The following is an 18,887-nucleotide window of genomic DNA, read 5'->3' as shown; positions in this document are numbered from 1 at the left end:
GTTGGTGTGAAGCACTGATCTTTTTGAATAAAAAAGCAAGATTATTTCTTATTCTAACCTTTTTGCAGGTAAACATCTTTGTGTGGGGCACTGGGGTGTTTGGGGAACTTCGTCTGTAGGGTCTGAGCAGAGTGTGCCTCTTGTGAACATGTCACAGTGCCACGAGATGGCAGTAGAACTTCACCAGTTCTGGGATCTGAGCCGCGGGCCAGGAAGAAGCCCGACAGCTCCAGGCCTCACTCCCTGGGCGACCCTTTAGAGCCAGTAGTGTCCTTCTCCCTCACACGTCTGCTCCCCCTCCTCGTGCAGGCATGCTTGGGAGTGCCCGCGCACACGCGTGCACACACACCCCTTAGGTTGGAGCTCAGGGTGAAACCTTCAAAATGTAAAACAATTTGAAAGAGAACATTTTGCTTTTTTACTATTTCATGTGACATACAGATTGTGAAAATATTTTCTCTGGCTTCTTAATGTCTTCAAATTAGAGGATCATTTGCTATCTAATAGGCTCTGGAAACATGGCTTTATTACAGGCTTTTCTTCAAAACAGCCAGTCGGGGGGTGGGGCGGTGGAACCCACTCTCCTTATTAAAGAAGTAACATTTCAAGGGAGCCAAAACGTTTTGCTTTTAAAAACTTAAAGGTGTATCTGAGAATCCCAGACGTTTTCCTGTAAGTCCCATTGAAATGCTTTTCATTTCTCACATTTGCCGCTAACCAGTGAAACAGTGGGCTTGCAGAAACAGGAAATCGATACCCTCCCAGAAAGCTCGAGCTGGTCTGCAGCCTGCAGCTTGTCCAGGCCCCGGCTCTGTCCCACCAGAGTGCCACCAGCAGCCGCAGTGAGTGCTCCCGTTGGCCTGGCCTGGAAGGGTGTTTCTGGCCTCTCTCTTCTGGTGTTCCACGTGCGTAGCCCCCTGCCTGTGTGTTGTCCCATGAGCAGGGCTCAGAAATACGTGGAAACCGTCCGGCATCCTCACCCCATGGCAGACGTTTCCTGTGTGTCCTTGACACCAAACACCAGCGAGAGGGAGATGGAAAAGATGTTAGAGTCACCTCAGAATTCCGAATAACAGCAGCCTCGGACCGTGCCGAAGGACAGAGGGGTGTGCGGGCTGTTGGTGCAGCACGGAGGAGGGACCCCCAGCGCCATGTGGGCTGGCTTCCCAGAGAAGACACTGTGCGGCTCCTTTTACGAGAAATATGTATTGAATGGTGCCACTTGTCATGTACTTGGTACCACCCTATGCTTTCCTAACACGGGTCCGCTGGGGCAGCCTCCCAGGCCCTGCCCATCACCATGACTAGCCCCGTGTGGAAAAAAAAAAGCCAGACCCTGGGAAGGCAGAGCCCAGAAGTACGGTGGAGGGGAGCTGAAGGCACAGGCAAAGTAGCAGTTAACAAAGAGCTCGGTCTCAGGAGGAGACCGACACAAGAGCCTCCAGCGACAGAATTTGTAGGAAGCTGAACTCCCACCTCTGATCCCACTCGGGTTTTCCTTGCACTATGTCTGCCTTCCTGTCTGGACTGCCATCGGTTTGTGGTCGGTCTTGCTGTCCACTCCGTCCGTACCCAGCCCCCAACACAGTGACCGGTGCATAACAGATGCTCAGTAAATACTTGCCCAGTAAATATTCCTTTGCCATTTCTTCATTCACTAACATTCTTCCCTGACGTTTTCCATCCTAGTTTTGAACACCAGTCATATGGCATAGGATGACTGAGGATAGGGAGGATGTCAAGGTGTTCTGCTCTCTCTTACTATTTGAGAATCGAGTGGGACTTTGCATCATACTCCTCTCTGCGTTGCGGTGTTCTAAATAAAACTTCACCATTTCCCCTTCCAGTTAGACCTCTGATGGGATATCTACCAGCTACCCTCACAAATGTCTTCAGGAATTTCCATTTGGCAACTGTTCCCACAGGGTCTGCAAATAGTGGCATTCTTCGGCCTTCCCCTTTGCCCCTCTCCTCACATTCTTTTGTCTCGCCACCTAGGAGGCGGCAGAGCCGTCCTGTGTTCTGTGTGCCTCACAGCTGTCTTAACGCTGGCTGTCCGGTTTGGTGAGTCAACAATCCAAAGGCTGTTTTGCAGGGTGCAGCTCCTTGCTGGGAACTGCAAGCAATTTTCACATCACACCGTGCGTGGCCCGGCCAAGGTCATCTCTCAGTTGATGCCTGCCTGAGGAAGGAGTCAATGGAGAAGCAAGGAATAACCAGATGATTTCAGTGCATCTGTGGGCTGGATTAATCAGCTGTGTATTACTTGGCATTAAATACTAAACCAACTCCATTCCGTTTATCTTGGCCAGCTTTCTACTGTTAGCATATTGAAATAACACGATTACATAGAGCAGGGCTGTGATTCCCAGCGGGAGTTGTGAGTGAACACCCCTCCTGGGGCACAGCTCTCTGGATGTTGGGTGCTGGATCTAAGGCAACTATGAATAATAGGAAAGGCGGAGGTGTTGGTCACAGTCTGGTAGGATGTCTGACAGCCCTTCTCAAGAGACATTATTGCTCTTGGTCATGAGCAAGTGTTGATCCTCCCCAGCAAAGCCTGGTCCCCGTGGAAGCGGCTGGCGGTCTCTGCACTTGTGATCAACGGTGGAAAGTCTTAGAGGATGGTTGGCTGGGGGAGATGGCAGTGCCTTTCCAGCCCTGGGGAGAGAGGCTGCTTGTGTCCAGCCTCGCTTCTGCGCTTGGTCCCCTGAGAGGCTCTGTCTCCTTTTATTCAAGCGGGGACCCCAACAGAAAGGCTCCGAGCAGAGACGACACAGCTGTCGGGATAGAAGGTGAAATGGGACTTCAGAGCAAGGACCTCTCTGTGGGCCTGCACTTTTTCACCCTCTGAGCCCAAGGGCCTTGCTCTGTTCTTTCCTGCTGTTGAAGGGAGAACCTGCGCATGCCGGTCCAGGGGGCACGAGGGGCCCAGCAGCTGGGCATATGTTAGCTTTACTACAGGACTAATGCGAGAGTTGGGTCCTCTTAAATCCTACCCCCTCGCTCCAACCCCCCCACCACTTGTAGGGAATCATCATGTGTATTAAAGACACTCATAACATTGTAACCCACAGACTGTGAAATATCTCAGGCTATGCTTCAAGGAATACCAACTTTCTGTTTTTGGAAGAACCCGAAAAGAACTTGCCCCGGAATTTTGTATCCTTTTATTTTTTTTACCCGTAGCTTTCTGTCTGCTGACCCCGTTCCCTGGCTAATGTTTTCGGTTCTAGGTCCTGCATTTCCCCATGTTCTTGGCTCTGCTGTGCTGCCTGCTGTCTAAGGAGGGGTGAGCCAGCCAGGCTCTAACCTTCTCCCACCCCTCCCTCCCACCCCCGCTGTGCTGCCTGGTGCCCCTCAGAGGCAGGCTGTCAGAGCCATCATCTTGAGATGCTGCCCTCTTCCCTTAATTTTCCTTATTGCTTTGTGTCTCAATCAGCTGGGGCGCCGTAACAAAATATCACAGACCAGGTGGTTTAAACAACAGAAATTTCTTTTCTTAACGATTCTGGAGGCTGGAATGTCCAAGATCACGGTCCAGCAGTGTTCAGTTTCTGGAAAGGACTCTCTTCTGCCCTCGCACTACGTCCCCACGTGGCAGGGAGAGAGAGAGGACTAGCTCGTGCTAATCCCATAATCCCATCATGAGGGCCCCACCCTCATGACCTAATTACCTTCCCAAATCCTCACTTCCAAATACCATCACATTGAGGTTGGGGCTTCAACATATGAATTTGAGGTGGGGGCAGGGAAGAAACATTGTGTTCACCTGCCAAATAACACTTTGCAACCCATCATTTTAAAACTATCCATAACATTCCATAAACTATCATTTAAAGATTTGGGTGAGGTTGAAGCACCATTATCGTTTTATAATGTGGTTTTCCACCTCACCATCAAACAGGCAACTTTCAGGCAACTTCTAATGAAATACAGGAAATACACCTGAAATGGGGTGATTGTGGGTTAAGAGAAGTAACAGTGTGTCCTGAAAACTATGGAGACCCACTGCCCGTGTTGAACTTCCCACCCTCCTTCCCCAGTTCATCAGCTTCAACTTCTACTCCGATGAGAGACAACCACAAGCTCTAATGTATTAAGAAAGATGAGCACTGAAAAGATTGCTGTCCCTCTCTTGTATTCCAGAAAAAATGAAAGGATTTTCTAAATGACAACCTTCTGAAGTCCTTAGTCTTTAGAGAGAAATGAAGGCAAACTATCTCACACTCTTCTTTGGGAATTTATCTGTGCCTGTGATTTTCTTCTCTTCAGTAGAATGGTTGTGGGTTTCTGTATTCCCATTTCTAGAATACATTTTCATGAGTGGGGATAATGTCTTATTTTGAGCTTGATATTTTTCTTGTGTTAGGAAGAATGATGCGGTTTTACTCCAGTCCCTTAGTTTGTGATTTGTGGCTTGGAATCCCAGTTGGAAGGAAATGATTGACCAGGAAGCCCGTTTTTTTGTGAGGTTTAGAGACATGGTCAAGTATAACAGCCTCAGGCATGATTCAGAAGGCAGAGTCTGAACAGGCTGCTTTGTGAGGTAGTGAGCTCCCCATCCGTGGGACTCTTCAGTCCATCAGAAGCATCCATTCTGGTCACTTGCAATGGATATTGTGTACTTGTGGTTCTTGCATTAACTGGGAGTTTGGAATACAATGATCTCGGAGACCGTCCATTGCAAGATACCGTGTGTCCATGACTCCGCACAGCAGAGCTACACAAACAGAAGAACATGAGCCCTAGAAGCTTTGCACAGAGGAAGATTGTCTTCCACAAAGGAAAAGAAAACGGAGTGATTAAGTTCTAATTACACCCTGTCTCAACTTTCAGATTCACCGGTTTCTTCCCCATGTGACCATCTCTTTATACCTATCTTCATCAACTCATGCAGAATGTGGATTATTTTTCACTTAATATTTATATTCTAAAAACAATAAAACAGCAAATAAAAGTAGCAAGGGGAACATTATAAAATATCCCATTACTTCGTCATAACAATTATCTCGATTCCATCTTTTCCACCTTGGTATGACTTGGTAGTTAGTCATAGTTAATATGAGAGATGCCTCTTTATTTGAAACATTCAAGTGTTTTTTTCACGGTGCTGAGTAGTCTTTGGAATTACTAAAAATAATAATTGGCTGGACTCTCCTATCAGGTGAATATAACACAGTGCATTCAGCTGTTCACAGTTCAGCTTTGCTGAACACTTATGTGCTGTCCAGTTTTTCAAAATTATAGGATTATAAGTAATGGAGCAAATCTTCTTGCCCATTATTTTGAGTTCTTTCTTGGGATGAGAGACATTTAAGTTTGAGTGTTGGGTAAAAAAAGAGCATTTTTATGGTTTTTGATAGATTGTGCCAAATTGCTTCCAGAGGGCCATAACCACACCTGTTTATACCGCCCCTCTGATTTTACCCCGCCTTACCAGCAAGGGGTATTTTCATTTTCAAATTGCTTGGTAACTTTTTCTGGCTTACATTTCTTCTAATACAAACGAGATTGGAATTTTTTTTAATATGGTTCATTGTTTGAAAAACATCTGTGGTGTCCTTTGCCCATTTAACTTATGAGATCTTAATGTTGTCCTTATCGAGTTATGTGAAATACATGTGTGAGCTGATTTTTCCAAATAAAATAAAGATATTAACCATTTTTCCTAAAACGTGTCTTCCCAGTTTGCCTTTTTAATTTATATCATGGCTTACACACAAAATTATCTAATTTTTATAGTAAAATATATCAATAGTTTTGTGAGTTTTGACTTTCTGGTTCTAGAATGTTAGCACTGCTCTAGAAAATATCCAGTTTCGTTCTCAGTTATTATTGTAATTTTATCTTTAGAAAAGATATTTGAGGGGCGCCTGGGTGGCCCAGTCAGTTAAGCATCCGACTTCAGCTCAGGTCATGATCTCATGGGTCATGGGTTTGAGCCCCGCCTCGGGCTCTGTGCTGACAGCTCAGAGCCTGGAGTCCCCTTTGGATTCTGTGTCTCCCTCTCTCTCTGCCCCTCCCCTGCTTGTACTCTCTCTCAAAATAAAACATTTAAAAATAAAGATATTTGACTTTAATCCATCTGAAATTTATTCTTGTGGGAAGTATATCAAATTGATCCCATTTTCTTTCTTTCTTTTTTTTTTTAAGTTTGTTTATTTTGAGAGAAAGAGCTCTGGAGAGCATGAGTGGGGGAGGGGGCAGAGAGAAAGGGAGAGAGAATCCCAAGCAGGTTCCATGCTGTCAGCACAGAGCCCAATGCGGGGCTCTATTCCACAAACTCTGAGATCATGACCTGAGCCGAAATCAAGAGTTGGACGCTCAACCAATTGAGCCACCGAGGCGCCCTTCTTTTTAAAAAATGTTAAGGGGCACCTGGATGGCTCAGTCAGTTAGGTGTCCCACTTCGGCTCGGGTCATGATCTCACGTTCGTGGGTTTGAGGCCCGTGTCAGGCTCTGTGCTGACAGCTCAGAGCCTGGAGCCTGCTTTGGATTCTGTGTCTCCCTCGTTCTCTCTGCTCCTCCCCTGCCCACCCTCTGTCCCTCAAAAATAAATAAACGTTAAAAAAAAAATCTTTTTTTAAATGTTAATAATTCTGGGATGGCTGGGTGACTCAGTTGGTTAAGCGTTCGACTTTGGCTCAGGTCACGATCTCACCACTTGTGAGTTCGAACCCCGCATCGGGCCCTGTGCTGACAGGTCAGAGCCTGCTTCTGATTCTGTGTCTCCTCTCCCTCTCTGCCCCTCCCCTGTTTGCACTCTTATCTCTCAAAAATAAATAAACATTTTAAAAAATGTTAATGATTCCAACTCCATTTATTGAGAGATCCTTTCCTTTTTCCATTTTCTTTGTATTTCTCCTTTATCATATTACATTTCTACACATCCGTGCACATATGATAGGATTCTATCTGCTCGACTCCAGTTTATTGTGCCAGTACCACAGTTTTAAGTATTGTTACATAATTGTTTTAATCTAAGGGCTTGGTCCTCCTCTTGGCTATTGCAGTTCCCTCTCATTTTTTATCTTTTTTATGTTTATTTATTTTTGAGAGAGAGACAGAGCATGAGCAGGGGAGGGGCAGAGAGAGAGGGAGACACAGAATCTGATGCGGGCTCCAGGCTCTGAGCTGTCGGCACAGAGCCCGATGCAGGGCTAGAACTCACAAATGGTGAGATCGTGACCTGAGCCGAAGTCCGATGTCTAACCGACTGAGCCAGCCAGGCGCCCCAATTCCCTCTCATTTTTAAAAAATATCATTACTAGTTTTACTCTTTGAAATTAGTTTTAGATCCATTTTGTCAACTCTCAAAAAACTCTGGATTTTTATTTGACTGCATCCATTTGGCAGTTAAAATTATTCGGTCCATACATTAATTTGTGCAGTATTTCATTTCATGGTGGTCTTTTCTGTCCCCATGTCCGGAGACATGCTAGGAGCAAAGACGGAGGGAACGGGTCTGGCGTGGGCCAGGAGGCTGGTATTACTGGGGGTAGCGGTGTTGGAGAGACTCAGCTGGCTGTACCCGGGCTGGGCCACGCGTGCCCACATGTCTGCCCGAGAGGGAGTCCAGATGACAGAGACTGGTGTATGCTGCAGAGGTCAGGAGACCCAGGTTCTAGCCCCACCTGGAGTGGTGTTAGTCCCTTCTGTGCCAGGGTGAAGCCACTTGATCTGCCATGGCCTTGTCCCCCAAGGATCCTTCCAGCTCTAAAACCTCTTCACCTCTGCTCCACGTGGCGGAGGACCCCGAAGTGCTGTCCCTGCTTCACCTCTGCTAGACCGCGAGGCGGAGCGGGGCGGGGCGGGGGGTGGGGAGGCAGAGACCCTTCTGCTGGGTCCTCCAGGTCCCAGCACCCGGCCCGGGGCCGAGCCCTCACAGGTGTTCCATGCCCGCAGGAAGAGGGGGCGGAGGGAGAAAGTGTGCAGCTCCGGTGTAGACAAGAGCTTTGTACCGGCTCATGTGTTTCAGCGCGCCCAGTCTCAGGCTGCGACCTAAACAGAAATCAGCCTGGGCGAGTGCGATTGTGCAGCTCGCTGAGGGGACGCCTGGGTGGTGCCCGTGCTGTTCGTGTGCAGACCACACCTTGAGTAGCAAAGTTGTAGAACACAGATGTATGTGGAATTCTTGGCTGAAAAAAAAAGGGTGGGAGTGGGGGTGGGGGTGGGGGGCCCCTGGTTGGCTCAGTCGGTTATGCGTCCGACTTCGGCTCAGGTCATGATCTTATGGTTTGTGAGTTCGGCCCGCGTCAGGCTCTGCGCTGACCGCTGGGAGTCTGGAGCCTGCTTCAGATTTCGTGTCTCATTCTCTCTCTACCTCTCCCCTAGTATATGTATAGAATAGACGAGAAACACGAAGTCATCTGATACCTTGTCGGGATAGTAAGTTCACAGCTCAGGTTACGATAGTAAGGTTATAGACTTTCTTCTACCTGTTTGTTGCTTTCAAGTGTTGGCAAAGAATAAAAACTGTTAAGGAATCTCTTCGTGAACCGGAAAAACAAAAGCGGTTCATCCAGCAGCCACAAAGGGCCACATCACTCACTGTCCCTTCTCTGAGTGGCTCTGTACTCCCGAGGTAAGCCTTCTCTCCAGTTGGGACAGTTTTCAAGATGTTTTCTAACAGCCTGCTTGGGTTTGCTCTGTCTAGAAGCGCCTGAGGCTGTACCCACTGCCCAAAGGGTGAAGTGTGACCGGCTGACCCACCTCTGGTACAGATGCAGCCCTTAGAGATGTAAGAAAGTTCCTTGCTCCTCATCTAGGGTTAACCTGCAGCCGGACCAAACCACCAGGGACGCCCTCTGCTCTGCACCCACCCAGAGTATGAAGGAAAATCTCTGAGTTAAAAGTTTGCCTTTCTTACTGGAAGAATTTTTATTAGGCCAAAGCGTTGACAAGTTTGTCCTTCCCAGAATCTGCTAACACCCTCCCTCCGTTCCCTTCAATTTTTAGCACTTTTCCCCTCCTCGGTTTTGGAGGGGAGGAAAAACTATCTTGAACAAGCAGAAAGTTTTATCCAAGGTGTTTGGCAATGACTCCGTGTGCTGGGAAAGATTTATGTCTCCGTTCTCTGGCACCGCCTAGTGTGAGCTCACTTAAAACAACTGAATAAATGAGTTCACTTTATCCTGTCAAAATGGAACCGAGGGCGGCATGGTACCCAGCTGGGGTCCACGGGGACCCTGAGGCAACGTTCATGTCTCAGTCACTTGTGCTGAGCTCAGCCGTTTTTATGTCTGTCTGAGATCATTAAAACGAGGAGGGCAAGGAGCAGAAAGCCCCATGGAATGAATGGTGTGATGGAAACACCACTTGAAGCCTACAGGGCTCAGCCCTAAGCCTGCATTTAGAGGTTCACTTAAAAGGCTGCTTCTCTACCAGTTAGCAGCCCTTCGGACAGTTGGTTTGACCTGAGCTCCTTGAAGGGGCTCCTGCAGAGAAGTTTCTTCATGCTGATGGTCACAAGACTATTTGTTTCCCTTTCTCGATAAGCCCTATTTTGTCATTCCTATGGCCCTCCTACCATTAAGACTGGGCCCATTGAGACAAGGCCTTATTGCTCTAGGAAAGGGTCATGGATTATGTCCTGGATGGATTGTCTGGGCCTCCTCAGTTCCATCCCTATACAGGGGTTGGGGCTCAGGATGCTTTTTAATTCAAGGTAGCTGCCCCGGAAGGGAAAGATAGTACTGCTAAGTCCCGAGCAGAAGGTAGCTGGTGAGCTGGAGGGCCCAGGCTCACCCATCTGGAAAGCGGCTACACGACCCTACCCTCGGCTAGGATTTGTTCCTCCTTCCGGAGTCCTCGGGCTTCAGCCAGAGGGAAGGGTGGCTTTTGTCTTAGGGTGAGGACTTGGGACTGTTTCTGACAATTTCTTAGCATTTAAAGGTGACAGAGTGTGTCCCCTAGACTGTAAGCAGCCTAAGGGTGGGGATTGTGCCTTCTCCCAAAGGAAGAGAGGTAGAGAGATGGAGGGAGGGAGGGAGGGAGGGAGGGAGGAAGTAGACCCTCACAAGGCCTGGGAAACTCTCGTAAGAACTTAATGCCCTTTTATAAATGTGGAAGCTGAGAGATTGTGTTTATATATGTAAATACATCCTTATATCAATTTATTTTTGTTTAAAATGTAACTAGTTTGGGGGCGCCTGGGCAGCACAGTTGGTTAAGCATCCGACTTCAGCTCAGGCCATGATCTTGTGGCTCATGAGTTCGAGCCCTGCATCAGGCTCTGTGCTGACAGCTCGGAGCCTGGAGCCTGCTTCGGATTCTCCCTCTCTTTCTGCACCACCCCCACTCACACTCTGTCTTTCTTGCTCTCAAGAATAAATAGACACAAAAAAATTTTTTTTAATGTAACTAGTTCGATGTGCACTGGTTATATTTTTTCAACATGCCTTAAAGCACAAATATAGATAAGCTAAAAATTGTCATCTGTGTATCACCTTGGATGTTGCCCCAAGTGCTCCCATCCCACAAGGGCAGTGGCTGTCACAGTGTGGTCCCCAGGCTGGCAGCATCAGCATCACCTGAGAAGGCCTCAGAAATGCAAATTCTCAGGCTCTACCATAGACCTCCTGAATCAGAGGCTCTGGGAATGGGGCTCAACAGGCTCTTTTCTCAAACCTTCCAGGTTATTCCCACACTTGCTGAAGTTTGGTAACCACTGCCCTGGAGAGTCGGACCACTGAGGAGTACCTCCTGGTTGTGTCTCCTCTGCCCCTCCTGGACTCAGTGTCCTCATGAACACAGCACATGAAAGCCCTGGGTGAAGTACCATGTAAATGTTAATTCACACCCAGCCTTTCACAGCTTAGTTAAGAAAGACAAGAGGGGCGCCTGGGTGGCGCAGTCGGTTAAGCGTCCGACTTCAGCCAGGTCACGATCTCGCCGTCTGTGAGTTCGAGCCCCGCGTCAGGCTCTGGGCTGATGGCTCAGAGCCTGGAGCCTGTTTCCGATTCTGTGTCTCCCTCTCTCTCTGCCCCTCCCCCGTTCATGCTCTGTCTCTCTCTGTCCCAAAAATAAATAAAAAACGTTGGAAAAAAAAAAAAATTTAAAAAAAAAAAAGAAAGACAAGAAATGTGATGTGAAAGAACATTTGCATCGAGGAAGACACCTTGAAACTTACATGTAAGAGTGCAGAGAACCAATGCTGGCTCATTTCTCTCTGAATCCTTTAGTCAGAATTCAGGACTGATGAGGAGAACCTAGGAAAGCAGCTAGCTCCCCATTGTTTAGAGCAGCCCTGTCCAACAGAACTTTCTGCAATGATGGACATGTTCAATATCTACGTTGTGCTGGGAGACAATCCTCCAGGTGTCTTTTGCATTTCTGCACATCTTTCAAGGAGAGACACTGACTACCTTTTTCTGGATAATTTTCAAGGACATTTGTGTAGCCAATAGTCTTGGAAGGCAGAGATAATGTCTTCCCCCAGAGCCAAAAAACACAGCCTGCTTCCTGCCCGTTATAAAAGATTCAGGTTCCCTAAATTGGGGTTTCCTCTCTTGTATTGGAACCCACTGCATGTATAGGAATCATCTGGCCCTCCTCATGTTACTCTGTGAGAATTGGAGCTCAGGAAACTGGAGCAAGAAAATGCTGATACTCTGGCTACTGATATTGCTATAAATAATAAAGTCCGTTGTCTCAGACCCGGGAGTCTCATGTCTTCTGCTAGCATTCGTGAAACTAGCAGATTAATTTGTTAGCTTGCAACTAGAGGAAAATATGAGATTCTTCACGTTCCTCAACGTATTGTCCAAAACATGTGGCTATTGAGCACTCGAAATGTGGCTAGTATGACTAAGAAACTGCATTTTTAGTTTAAACAAATTTTCCCTAGTTTTAGTGAAGTATAATTGACAAATAAAATTGTATATATTTACAGTGCACAATGTAATGATCTGATACGAGTATACATTGTGAGATGATTACCACAATCCAATTTATTTACATATCCATCATCTCACATAGTTAGCTTTTTTCTTTTTTTGGTTAGAACTCTTAAGAATTACTCTCAGCAAATTTCAAGCACATAGTACAGTATTATTAACCATAGTCAGCATGTTGTACATGAGATCCTCAGAACATATTCATCTTGTAACCAAAAGTTTGAACACTTTGATCAACATCTCCCCATTTCCCTCACCTTCCAGCCCCTGGCAACTACCATTCTACTATGTTTCTGTGAGTTTGACTTTTTTCCCCTTTTTTTAGATTCCACATATAAGATTCCATATATGCCATATGGAATACGTCGTCCTCTGGCTTATTTCATTTAGCATAATGTCCTCTAGGTTCATCCATGTTGTCATAAATGGCTGGATTTACTTTTTTAGGGTTGAGACATATTCCATTGGATATATTTTGTAAAAGTTTATTTATTTTTGAGGGAGAGAGTGTGGGGGGGGGAGGGGCACAGAGAGAGGGAGAGAGAGAATCCAAAGCAGGATCCGCGCTGTCAGCGCAGAGCCCGACGCGGGGCTCCATCTCATGAACTGAATAAATGAGTTCATGAACTGTGAGATCATGACCTGAGCCGAAATCAAGTCAGACACTTAATGGACCGAGCCACCCAGGAGCCCCTCCATCGTATATGGTAGACACTTAGGATGTTCCCGTATCTCAGTGATTGTGAATAATGCTGCAATAAACACGAGGATGCAGATATATCTCCAAGATACTGATTTCACTTTCTTTGGATATGTATCCAGATGTGAGGTTTATTTTTAAATAGCCACATGTGGCTAGGGACTATCATATTGGACCACAGAGCTCAGAATGTTCAAGCATCAACGAGCAGGACCAGGTAGAGGGATTTTTCTACATTGAGAGGGAGTTGACACTTAGATGATCTCTAAGGTATTTTCAATATTTGAGTGCTAATGATTCTGCAGCTCTAGGAGGAGTGGAATTGTGAAGAGGTGCCTTTTCTTTTTTATTATGTCTGGAGGGGTTTCCTGGCACAGCTCAGAGATCAAAGGCAAGAGGAATTGGGACTGAGTTTGGAGCTTGGGGATGGGGAGATATTCTTGCTATAGGAAATGTCTTTTGGAAGAGGCTTGGATGCAAGAGAGAGAGAGAGAGAGAGAGAGAAGATATGGCCAGAGAAGACAAGCAGACCGGTGACTCTTAAAGAATTTACCCAGCTCTGCCCTCCCCTTCTGCCGTCAGCCTGAGAATATCCCCCGTCTACCCCTGGTTGGTCGGAGACTCCTCTGGGCCCTTTTCAGCTCCCCAGGCACCTGCCCCCTTACCTCCTGGCTCAGAACAATCTCCTCTTTGATTGCTGGCTCAGGCCCTGCTGACAGGTCAGGTCATATGTACCTAATCAGGAGGAGCTGAGGCCTGAGGGATGATAAACAGGGCTTCTCATTTCAATAAAGTTTGTGCAGAATATTGGAAACAGCTGTGGGCCTTGGCTGGTGGTGCCAGAGCCCGTGGGGGCCTGGTGTTTGTGGGAGGAGGGTTGAAATCGGGAGACATAGGGGCGGGAGTTGAAAGGGTGCTTTGCCACCCAAAGGCGGAGAAAGCCAGTGAGCCTAGTTCAATTGCCAGCTCCTGCTGGAATCCCAGGCTTTGTGGAGTGTGGAGAGCACTCTGGAATCAGAGGACTGAGGTCATAGCCAGGCAGGTCTGGATTACCCTGGAGGTCTTTACTTACATTTATGTAAATATGTCGTTTATTTTACAAATTCTACATAGATTTCTCCGCAAGCTGCTTTTCTCACCTAACATCACAAAAATCCCTCTAAGTGTATTCTTTTTCTTAAATTGTGGTAAAAATATAAAATGTACCACCTTAATCATTTTTAAGGGTACAGTTCACTGATGCTAAGGATATTCACACTGTCGTGCAGCCAGCCTCCACAAATTTTTCACCTTGCAAAATTGAAACTCTGTGCCCGTGAAACACCAACTCCCCATTCCCCCCTCACCCGAGCTCCTGGCGACCACTTTTCTTTCCGTTTCTCCGAGGCTGACTACGTTAGAGGTGTGGAAAGTAGAATCATACAGCATTTGTCTTTTTGTAATTTACTCTTTTTAATAGTTGCAGAACATTACGGTATATGGACCTATGTGTATCATTCAACGATTACCCGTACTGTACTTTTGTCGCAGCAAAAAAAAAAAGCTTTGAAATTTTTTAACGCATATCCTTGAATGCTGGAGTTTGCTGCCTTTCTCTTTCTTGTTTCTTCCCTTCCTTCCTTCTTTCCTTCCTTCTTTCCTTCTTCCCTCCCTTCATTTCTTTCTTTCTTTCTTTCTTTCTTTCTTTCTTTCTTCCCTCACTCCTTCCTTCCTTCCTTCCTTCCTTCCTTTTCTTCATTCATTTTCTGTAGGATAAATGACCAGAAATGACATGTCATGACATATGAAATAACCCATAACTGGGTCAAAGTGATGCCTATTTAAAAAAAATTTTTTTTACTGTTTGTTTATTTTTGAGAGAGAGAGATATGAGTGCGAACAGGGAAGGGCAGAGAAAGAGGGAGACACAGAATCCGAAGCAGGCTCCAGGCTCCAAGCTGTCAGCACAGAGCCCGACGTGGGGTTCAAACCCATAAACCGAGAGATCATGACCTGAGCTGAAGTTGGACGCTTAAATGACCAAACCACCCAGGTGCCCCAGGAGATGCATATTTTTAGCTTTCATACATGTTACTAGATCCCTTTCTCAGAAGTCCGGGTAACTCCCATCTCCACACCTGGGACTGCGAGTTGCTTCCCCCACATCTCCTCCAGCGCTGGCTCTCCTCACTCTAAGGTTTGCCATTCTGACAAAGGAAAAGTGAAGTCGTGCTTTTAAAATGTGTATTTCTTGGGGCACCTGGGTGGCTGGCTCAGTTGGTTGAGCGTCCGACTTTGGCTCAGGTCATGACATCGCAGTTCCTGAGTTCTAGCCCCGCGTCGGGCTCTGTGCTGACCGCTTGGAGCCTGGAGCCTGCTTCCAATTCTGTGTCTCCCTCTCTCTCTGCCATTCCCCTGCTCACACTCTGTCTCTCTCTCTCTCTCTCAAGAATAATAAACATTAAAAAAAATCTTTTTATGTAATAAAAATAAAGTGTGCGTTTCTCTATTAGTGAGGTTAAGCATCTTTCCCTGAATGCACTGACCATCTCTGATACAAATACAAATGTATTCGTATGTTTTGTCCATTTTCCTGCTGGCCTATTTCTCTTCCTCATTTTGCCTCAGAGCTCTTTGCCTCAGATGTCAAACCTCTATAGGTAGTAGATGTTGAAATTTTGTCTCCAGTCTGTAATGTCTTTTGTCTCTGTATATGTGATATTTTATCCTTTGAAAATTAAAAAAAAAAAAAAAAGTACGTCTACCTTTTCCCCTCTAGCTTCTGGATTTTCCATTTTGTTTGGAAAAATCTCCTTATGGGCACTCGGGTGGCTCAGTCGGTTGAGCGTCCGACTTCGGCTCAGATCATGATCTCACAGCTCATGAGTTCGAGCCCCACGGTCAGGCTCTGTGCTGACAGCTCGAGCCTGGAGCCTGCTTCAGATTCTGTGCCTCCCCTCTCTCTCTGCCCCAACCCACTCGCATTCTGTCTCTGTCTCTCTCAAAAATTAATAAACATTAAAAATAAATAAATAAATAAATAATCTCCTCAAACCATAGATTGTATGAATATTCTTCTAATGTTTTCCTCGTCAAATTGTTTTAAGCAGTGTTTAAAACTGTTTTAAATAGTTCCTCATGAAATTGTTTAAATGTGAAAAACAGCATATAAGTGGTTTGAAATGTTTAAATTTAAATACATTTAAATCTTTCACCTATTTGAAATTTAGTTTTAATAACACGTGGGGTAGAGAGACAAACCTTATTCTGTTTTTCTCCAAGAGCCAGTGGGGCCTACGCAATCGATCAAATAAACTATCCTTCTCTCCACTGGTTTAAAATACCACTTTTATTGTGTATTATCCATACGTACTGGGGTATATTTCTGGACTTGGTTCTATTTCTGTCCCATGAATCTGTTTATCTTGTCCTTTTGCCTTACCATATGATTTGGTCAAGGTGATTTGTAGTCCATTTTCATAGGCCCCTCTTACCTAAATATTTCTTCATTACTGTTGTTTTCATCATTACGGTTATACAAATTCCTCGCAGCTGTCAGAGCCTGGGAACGTCGGGAACTTTTCAAGACAAGCCAGAGTAAGTCCGGGAAGGCCTGCCCATGTGCACTCTCAGGAATCAACCACAGCAGAGGCCAGACGATATCAGATCTCCCGTGTGCTCGGCACTGCTCTTCTCAGTAAAGCCGGGGCTGCAAGACCAGAACTTCCCCACCTTGCGGTGACGAATACTTGAAATGTCTGGCTTCTCAGCCCCAGCCCCGTCCTCTGTACACTGCTTTGTGAAGGCGGCCTCGGGCCCTGTGAGTCCCGTCTCTGCTTGGCCAGCTGTTCCCTGTTGGATCCTTGTGACCAGAGCCACCGGAGGGGAGGCTGCAGGCTGGAGGAGGCAGGGTGACCGCCTGCCTTCCCGTTTGTGTCCGTGTGTTCCCTGCCAGAGGCACCCAACCTTCCCCCCTCACCCCGCAGCAGGCCCATCCCGGAGCAGCAGCTGAATCCAGCTTGCCATGTCTCTAGTACTTCAAGCCTCACCATACGCTACGCACCCCACACGCCAGCTCCAGAGACCCAGCCCTCACAGGCAGGTGCCTCTTCCTCAGAGGTCTGGGCGCAAGCCCAGGGGTCCGTCCTTCCTTCCTTCCGGCTGAGAGCCTCCTCCCCAGGGCTCTGGGTCCCTCCTCAAAAGGTCTAAGGGTTAGCGACTGCAGCCTCTTCCTCTGGTTTCCCCAGCCCAGACGGTGGCAGGCCCTCCGGCCACTGCCGAGACCTCCGTGACACCTGAGCAGTTCTCTTGTCGCCCTTTCGTTACCTCGTGAGCAGCGTGATGTCTAGTTATCAATTCTTTATCCTTTTTTCAACTAACTTGTGTGGTTTTGGTCTCCTGATGGGCCCCCGCCTGACGCAGGTAATGGGGGATCGGAGTTTTCTGGGGGCTGAGGGCTGCTTCTCTCGGCCACCCTGCAGAGAGCTCTCCTCCCCACTCCATTCCCAGAATTATTTGGCTGCTGGTTGTCAAGGAGACGACTGACAATTTCCAGTTGCCAAGACTCCCCCAGGAGTTCTACGGAGACATTCTGGAAACTCCCTACCCCTTCCTGCTCCCCAGCCAGGGAACTTGGAGAATCTAGCCAGGTTGGGGGGTGGGGTGGGTGGGGGTGGAGGGCAGGGCATGGGACGGGGTGTGGGGAGCAGACCAGGCCTGCAGATAGAAAGAGAGACAAGTGGTTTCCTTGGGCCCTGGCTTCGTCCACAGACCTCAAGTGCCTGGCCCGCTCCCCCAGCCTGGTCCCGACAGATACCCACTGGTCCAGACAAGGCTGAGTTCTCCAGTCGGGGCCTCAACCACAGACACCTGCCCTCACGCCGTCGCTCCAGGCATGGTGGGAGCCCCATTGCCAGCTGCAGCAGGGAAGGGCCCAGAACCTTTCCCCGGGAGGAGCCTCAGCCACTCCTGAGTTCCTGTCACTGAAGCGGGGAGCAGCACACATTGGCACCTAGTGTCACGCCCTGGCTCCAGTCTGTTTCATAGAGGCAACGTAATAATAATAATAATAATAGCAGTGAGGTGGGTGTGGACCTCACTGCATTAAAATCAAATAAAGTTGCCTCCATTACCGGGCCCCTTCCCCCTTCCCCCCAGAGCCCCACCAAGATCTGCGAGGCTTACAAGGTACCGAAAATAGGGAGACGCTTATAACCCTGGGTCCATCATGGTTGCTACTGACCTTCCCACTGGCCAAGCCTTCACGGGACTTTCCATTTCTCTGCCCTTTATGGGTCAGGGGCCTGGCCTTTGGAGGTTCATCCTCTCTTGGGGACCCAGTGACCTCTGATCCATCCCCAAACTCAAGGAAGTCTCCTTAACTGCCACCAGAGGCACTCTCCTTTCTCCTCCTTACCACTTCCACAGAGAACACCTAACACAACTTTTCAGTGACTCCGTGCTTCCAAAAGAAAATAAAAAATGCTGACTCTGATGGCAAGCAGGTTTTGCGTCTGCCCTATAAAAATCCTCATGGCAAAGTAGAACTAAAGACCTGCTTTATTTTTGCAGAAAAATAAACTGAAGACATCATTCCATCTCATCCCTGAATGTCTTAGCATTCATCTAAGGAAAGTAGGAACGTCGCCTTCCGTAATCACAAAACTAGTATCTCACAAAACCGAATTAACAACATTTTTCTTGTGGCGTATGCTGAAGAATCAGCCTCGTGTACGGAAAAGGACTGAGCTCTGGAGCGGGGAAGTAACATGCTCGGTGTCACTCTGCCAGAGGGCCACAGAGCCGGGATCTGAACACCCGCCTGGTTCCAAGCTCCGCTCTGTCCACACCCCCATGCGTTTGCACAGCGGTTCCTGCTTCTCGCCGTCCTCTCCGACGCACCCGCTCCTCCAGCTCTTATGACAACCCTGAGAAGCCGCTGGGCCGGCACGACAACCCCATTTTTAACTGATGAGGAAACAGAGGCCCAGAGAGACAGAGTATCCCACCCACAGAGGGCTGGCTGTGAAAGTCTCCGGGAACGGTACAGCCGATGGAAGGAGGGCTGGCTACCAGGCAGAGCTGGCACGGGGAACAGGCCTGCCTCCCGTCCCCCAAAGGGGCCACTAGCCACCATAGTCACACCTCAGCTTAGTCCTCCCCTGCCTTCCTCTCCTGATCCGTTGGTCTCCCTTTCCTCACCCCTCCATCTAGGGCCTCGTTCATTTCCTCTCTGGTCTCCAAAGGGCAATTAACAAAGTGACTAAGCGGTGACCCCTGCAGGGCCCTCTGTCCCTCTTGCCCTCCC

This window comes from Panthera onca, chromosome D1 (genome assembly GCF_046562875.1).
Source record: "Panthera onca isolate mPanOnc1 chromosome D1, mPanOnc1 haplotype 2, whole genome shotgun sequence".
NCBI lineage: Eukaryota > Metazoa > Chordata > Mammalia > Carnivora > Felidae > Panthera > Panthera onca.
Note: the sequence above shows the minus strand (reverse complement) of the source record.